Genomic DNA, 7,707 nt, shown 5'->3' with positions numbered 1-7,707 from the left:
CTCAGCCCAAGCACACACCAAGTGGGCGCGGAAGAAGATTTCTGCATTAATTACTTATTTCTGTAAACCTAGGCTACTAGTCTTCTATAAATAGGACCTTTTGCTATTGTATTTTACACACTTGATATACTTTGATAGACCTTTTCACGTTTGGGGGCTGGCCTCACGGCCATGCCTAGACCTTGTTCTTATGTATTTTCAACGGTGGAGTTTCTACACACCATAGATTAAGGTGTGGAGCTCTGCTGTTCTTCATGAATTAATGCAAAGTACTACTTTTTTCTATTCAATTCACGTCTACTTCTTCTCTAAGATATTCATTCGCACCCAAGAACATGATGAATGTGATGATTATGTGACACTCATCACCATTCTCACCTATGAACGCGTGCCTGACAACCACTTCCGTTCTACATGCAAACAAGCTTGAATGTGTATCTCTTGGGTTTCTAATCTAAGATTGGAACCTTCGTGGTATAGGCTAGAATTATTGGCAGTCATTCTTGAGATCCAGAAAGTCTAAACCTTGTCTGTGGTATTCCGAGTAGGATCTGGGAAGGGATGACTGTGACGAGCTTCAAACTCGCGATTGTTGGGCGTGTGACAGACGCAAAAGGATCAATGGATCCTATTCCAACATGATCGAGAACCGACAGATGATTAGCCGTGCGGTGACAGCGTGCGTAGAACATTTTCACTGAGAGGACGGGAAGTAGCCATTGACAACGGTGATGCCCAACATAAAGCTTGCCATGGAAAGGAGTATGAATGATTGGAAGGAGGCAATAGGAAAGCAGAGGTTCAAGAGGAACAAAGCATCTTCATACGCTTATCTGAAATTCCTACCAATGAATTACATAAGTATCTCTATCTTTACTTTATGTTTTATTTATCTTTTAATTATCAATCCTCCATACCATTTGAATCTGCCTGACTGAGATTTACAAGATGACTATAGCTTGCTTCAAGCCGACAGTCTCCGTGGGATCGACCCTTACTCACGTAAGGTATTACTTGGACGACCCAGTGCACTTGCTGGTTAGTTGTGCGGAATTGTGACAAAGTGTGATTCACGTTTGAGAGCTCCAAGTCTTTGACGCCATTGTTGATGATCACAATTTCGTGCACCAAGTTTTTGGCGCCGTTGCCAGGGATTGTTCGAGTTTGGATAACTGACGGTTCATCTTGTTGCTTAGATTAGGTACTTTTCTTTTTTATTTTTCATAATTTTTAAGAATGAATTCTAGAGTTTCAAGGTGATGTTCTTATCATCACAAAAGCTAATTGATTCTCATCAATTTAGCTGCTGAATGTAACGTCCTGCTGAAGCTTGGCTAGCCATGTCTAATCTTTTTAAACTGAAACTTTAGACTAACATTGCATGATTCCTAGAATTCTTATTAAAAGTTTTGAACCCCTTTATTTTCTTTTCCACTCAATTTTTGAAAAATCACAAAAAATTTATAAAACCATAAAAATAAAAAATATTTTCTGTTTCTTGTTTGAGTCTAATATCAATTTTTAAGTTTGGTGTCAATTGCATGTCTCTATTTTTCTTGCATTTTTTGAATATATGCATTATGTTCTTCATTGATCTTCAAGTTGTTCTTGATGATTTCCTAGCTCTGATCTTTAAATTCTCTTGTTTTGTGTGTTTTGTTGTTTCTTACATGCATTTTCAAATTGTTATAGTCTTTAGTATACAAACTTCTAAGTTTGGTGTCTTGCATGCATTGTTTATTTGATCTTAGTTGCATTTTTTATTGTTTCTCATCATTAAAAATTCAAAAATATTTTCAAAATTGTGTCTTTTCAAGTCAATAATACAGAGAATTGAAGATTCAGAACATTCAGCAGAGGAATTAAACAGAAAAAGCTGGGCGTTCAAAACGCCAGTGAAGAAGGAAAACTGGCGTACGCCCAAAAAGGTAGGATTTTGGGCGTTAAACGCCAGAATGGATGCCATTCTGGGCGTTTAACGCCAGGAGGACACTAAAGGGAAGATTTTGTTTTTAATTCAAATCTTTTTCAAATTTTTATAATTTTTCAAAATCAAATCTTTTTCAAATCATATCTTTTCAATCATATCTCTTCAAAATCAATTTCTTTCCATTTTTTTATTATTATTATTTTCGAAAATCCTTGCTATAATTAATGATTTACTTTAAAATTTTCAAGTTGTTACTTGCCTATTAAGAAATGATCAAATTTTAAATTTTAAAATCATATCTTTTAATTTCTTGTTAGTCAAGTAATCAACTTTAATTTTAAAAACTTTCTTTTTTTTAAATTGATTTTCAATCATATCTTCTCAATCATATCTTTTCAACCACATCTTTTTCAAAATTAATTTTCAATAATATCTTTTTAATTTCTAATTTCAAAATCTTTTTCAAAAATCACTTAATTTCTTACCCAATCTTAATTTTCGAAAATCAATTACAAAATTTTCAAAATTTCTTACCTTAATTTCGAAAATTTCTTCCCCTCTTCTCACATCCTTCTATTTAAGGGACTAACACTCCTCCTCAAGGTGCAATTCGAACTCTATCCCTCTTGATAAGTTCGAATTCTCTTCTATCTACCTCCTCCTTCTATTCTTCTTTTCCTCTGACACCTCAAGGAATCTCTATACTGTGACATAGAGGATTCTCTACTTTCTTGTTCTCTTCTCTTTCATATGAGCAGGAGCAAAGATAAAGACATACTTGTTCAAGCTGATCCTGAACCTGAAAGGACCTTGAAGAGAAAGTGGTATGCAAAATTGTTACTCAGAGGTTGTAAAATTTGTTGTTCGTTCTCTCCCTGGCAATGGCGCCAACAACTAGTGCACAATACCATGGTCCAAACATAACTTCACAACTTCGCACAACTAACCAGCAAGTGCACTGTGTCGTCCAAGTAATACCTTACGTGAGTAAGGGTCGAATCCCACGGAGATTGTTGGCTTGAAGCAATCTATGGTTATCTTGTAACTCTTAGTCAGGAAAACAATTCACTTATCAAATTGAATTACGAAAAATAAGAGAGTATGAAATAAATACTTATTATGCAGTAATGGAGAATATGTTGGGGTTTTGGAGATGCTTTGTCTTCTGAATTTCAGCTTTTCTCTTGTATTCCTCTTCCCTCATGCATGCAAAAGTGCAAAGTTCCTTCCATGGCAAGCTCTATGTAAGGTGTCACCCTTGTCAATGGCTACTTCCCATCTCCTCAGTGAAAATGGTCCAAATACTCTGTCACAGCACGACTAATCATCTAGAGGTTCTCGATCATACTGGAATAGGATTTACTATCCTTTTGCATCTGTCACTACGCCCAGCACTCGCGAGTTTGAAGCCCGTCACAGTCATCCAATCCCAGAATCCTACTCGGAATACCACAGACAAGGTTTAGACTTTCCGGATTCTCCTGCATGACGCCATCAATTCTAGCTTATACCATGAAGATTCTGATTATGGAATCTAAGAGATACTCATTCAATCTAATATAGAACAGAGGTGGTTGTCGTGCACACATTCATGGGTTGAGGAAGGTGATGAGTGTCACGGATCATCACCTTCTCCATAATTAAGCGCGAATGAATATCTTAGATAGGAACACACATGTTTGAATGGAAAATAGAAGTACTTGCATTAATTCATCGAGACGCTGCAGAGCTCCTCACCCCCCAACAATGGGGTTTAGAGACTCATGCTTCCAAAAGGTACAAATTTTAGATCTAAAATATAATGAGATACAAAATAAATCTCTAAAAGTCATTTAAATACTAAACTAGAGTAACCTAGGTTTACAGAAAATGAGTAAACTATGATAGATAGTGTAGAAATCCACTTCTGGGGCCCACTTGGTCTGTGCTGGGGCTGAGACTAAAGCTTCTCACATGCCTGGGCTGTTTTGGGCATTCAACGCCAGGTTGTAACCTGTTTCTGGCGTTGAACTCCAACTTGTAACCTATTTCTGGCGCTGGACGCCAGACTGCAACATAGAACTGGCGTTGAACGCCAGTTTACGTCGTTTATCCTTGAGCAAAGTATAGACTATTATATATTGCTGGAAAGCCCTGGATGTCTACTTTCCAACGAAATTGGAAGCGTGCCAATTGAACTCTTGTAGCTCCAGAAAATCCATTTCGAGTGCAGAGAGGTCAGAATCCAACAGCATCAGCAGTCCTTTTTCCGCCTGAATCAGATTTTTGCTCAGCTCCCTCAATTTTAGCCAGAAGATACCTAAAATTACAGAAAAACACACAAACTCATAGTAAAGTCCAAAAATATGAATTTTTCCTAGAAACTAATGAAAATACACTAAAAACTTAACTAAAACATCCTAAAAACTACATGAAATTAACCCCAAAAAGCGTATAAAATATCCGCTCATCAGAAAGATAAGAGAAGCTAAAGCACAATTCTCTCTAGAGGGCCTAACAGAGCTTTTCAAAGAAGAAGAAATAATGGCAGCTGAAAACAACAATGCCAACAATGCAAGGAAGGTGCTTGGTGACTTTACTGCACCTACTCCCGACTTCTATGGGAGAAGCATCTCAATCCCTGCCATTGGAGCAAACAACTTTAAGCTTAAGCCTCAATTAGTTTCTCTAATGCAACAGAATTGCAATTTCATGGACTTCCATTGGAAGATCCTCATCAGTTCTTAGCTGAATTCTTGCAAATCTGTGACACTGTCAAGATCAATGGGGTTGTCCCTGAAGTCTACAGACTTATGCTCTTCCCTTTTGCTGTAAGAGACAGAGCTAGGACATGGTTGGACTCACAACCTAAAGAAAGCCTGAACTCTTGGGAAAAGCTAGTCAATGCCTTCTTAGCAAAGTTCTTTCCACCTCAAAAATTGAGTAAGCTTAGAGTGGAAGTCCAAACCTTCAGACAAAAGGAAGGTGAATCCCTCTATGAAGCTTGGGAAAGATACAAGCAATTGATCAGAAGGTGCCCTTCTGACATGCTTTCAGAATGGAGTATCATAGGAATCTTCTATGATGGTCTGTCTGAACTATCCAAGATGTCATTGGACAGCTCTGCTGGAGGATCTCTTCATCTGAAGAAGACGCCTACAGAAGCTCAGGAACTCATTGAAATGGTTGCAAATAACCAATTTATGTACACTTCTGAAAGGAATCCTGTGAATAACGGGACAACTCAGAAGAAAGGAGTTCTTGAGATTGATACTCTGAATGCCATATTGGCTCAGAATAAGATATTAACTCAACAAGTCAATATGATTTCTCAGAGTCTGTCTGGAATGCAAGCAGCAACAGGCAGTACTAAGGAAGCTTCCTCTGAAGAAGAAGCTTATGATCCTGAGAACCCAGCAATGGAAGAGGTGAATTACATGGGAGAACCCTATGGAAATACCTATAATCCTTCATGGAGAAATCATCCAAATCTCTCATGGAAGGATCAACAGAGACCTCAACAAGGTTTCAACAACAGTAATGGTGGAAGAAACAGGTTTAGCAATAGCAAGCCTTTTCCATCATCTTCCCAGCAACAGACAGAGGATTCTAAGCAGAGCCACTCTGACTTAACAACTATAGTCTCTGATCTAATTAAAACCACTCAAAGTTTCATGACTGAAATAAGGTCCTCCATTAGAAATTTGGAGGCACAAGTGGGTCAGCTGAGTAAGAAAATTACTGAACTCCCTCCTAGTATTCTCCCAAGCAATACAGAAGAGAATCCAAAGAGAGAGTGCAAGGCCATAAACACGTGTCACATGGCCGAACCTGGAGAGGAGGAAGAGGCAGTGATCTCCACTGAGGAAGACCTCAATGGACGCCCAGTGGTCTCCATGGAATTCCCTGATGAGAAACCATGGGAATCTGAGGCTCACACAGAGACCATAGAGATTCCATTGAATTTACTCCTGCCATTCATGAGCTCTGATGAGTATTCTTCCTCTGAAGAGGATGAAGATGCTACTGAAGAGCAAGTTGCTAAGTACCTTGGAGCAATCATGAAGCTAAACGCCAAGTTATTTGGTAATGAGACTTGGGAGAATGAACCTCCATTGCTCACTAAAGAACTGGGTGACTTGACTAGGCAGAAATTACCTCTGAAGAGACAAGATCCTGGAAAGTTCTCAATACCTTGTACCATAGGCACCATGACCTTTGAGAAGGCTCTGTGTGATCTAGGGTTAAGCATAAACCTTATGCCTCTCTCTGTAATGGAGAAGCTAGGGATTATTGAGGTACAAGCTGCAAGAATCTCACTAGAGATGGCAGACCCTTCCTAGCCAAAGCAAAAGCTGTAATTGATGTTGACAGAGGAGAATTGATCATTCAAGTGAATGAAGACTCCCTTGTGTTTAAAGCTCAAGGATATCCCTCTATAACCATGGAGAGGAAGCATGAAGAGCTTCTCTCAATACAGAGTCAGACAAAGCCCCCACAGTCAAACTCTAAGTTTGGTGTTGGGAGGCCACAACCAAACTTTAAGTTTGGTGTTGAACCCCCACATTAAAACTCTAAGTTTGGTGTTAGGAGGTTCCAACATTGCTCTAAACATCAGTGAGGCTCCATGAGAGCCCACTGTCAAGCTATTGACATTAAAGAAGCACTTGTTGGGAGGCAACCCAATCTTTAATTATCTATGTTAAATTTCTATTTTCTTTTGTTATTTTATGTTTTCTGTAGGTTAATGATCATGTGAAGTCACAAAAAAAACAATTGAAAAAGCAAAAACAGAAGGAAAAATAGTATTAAAAACAGAACACCCTGGAGGAGAAACTTACTGGCGTTTAAACGCCAGTAAGGGTAGCAGAATGGGTGTTAAACTCCCAGTCTGGCACCATTATGGGCGTTTAACGCCAGAAATGGGCACCAGACTGGCGTTTAACGCCAAAAAAGGGCAAGAAGCTGGCGTTAAACGCCAGAAATGGGCAGCAGCCTGGCGTTTAACGCTAGGATTGGCAGAAAGCGGCATTTTTGCACGCCACTTGGTGCAGGGATGAGATATCCTTGACACCTCAGGATCTGTGGATCCCACAGGATCCCCACCTACCCCACCTCTCTCTCTCTTCTTCACCCATTCACCAATCACCTCAATACCTCTTCCCCAAAAACCCCTCACCTATCAAATCCCACCATTCTTTTCACCACTCACATCCATCCTTCATAAAACCCCACCTACCTCACCATTCAAATTCAAACCACTTTCCCACCCAAACCCACCCATAATAGCCAAACCATACCCCCCATCCATCTCCTCTATTTCTTCTTCTTCTACTCTCTTCTTTCTTCTTTTGCTCGAGGACGAGCAAACCTTCTAAGTTTGGTGTGGTAAAAGCTAAAGCTTTTTGTTTTTCCATAACCATTTATGGCACCAAAGGCCGGAGAAACCTCTAGAAAGAGGAAAGGGAAGGCAAAAGCTTCCACCTCCGAATCATGGGAGATGGAGAAATTCCTCTCAAGGGTGCATCAAGACCACTTTTATGAAGTTGTGGCCAAGAAGAAGGTGATCCCCGAGGTCCCTTTTAAGCTCAAAAAGAATGAATATCCGGAGATCCGACATGAGATTCGAAGAAGAAGTTGGGAAGTTCTCACCAACCCCATTCAACAAGTGGGAATCTTAATGGTTCAAGAGTTCTATGCCAATGCATGGATCACCAAGAACCATGATCAAAGTGTGAACCCGGACCCAAAGAATTAGCTTACAATGGTTCGGGGGAAATGCTTAGATTTTAGTCCGG

The 7,707-nt window shown here is 39.5% G+C and overlaps 1 non-coding gene across 1 annotated transcript; it reads right to left on the bottom strand.

Moving 5' to 3' along the window:
• Positions 1 to 4,854: 4,854 nt before the first annotated feature.
• On the bottom strand, positions 4,855 to 4,962 carry LOC112739249 (small nucleolar RNA R71). The gene has a single exon (XR_003170184.1). It is a non-coding gene; the product is annotated as a small nucleolar RNA R71 (small nucleolar RNA).
• Positions 4,963 to 7,707: the final 2,745 nt, after the last annotated feature.

This window comes from Arachis hypogaea, chromosome 13, assembly GCF_003086295.3.
Source record: "Arachis hypogaea cultivar Tifrunner chromosome 13, arahy.Tifrunner.gnm2.J5K5, whole genome shotgun sequence".
NCBI classification, from domain to species: domain Eukaryota; kingdom Viridiplantae; phylum Streptophyta; class Magnoliopsida; order Fabales; family Fabaceae; genus Arachis; species Arachis hypogaea.
This window is presented reverse-complemented; position numbering and strand designations above follow the sequence as displayed.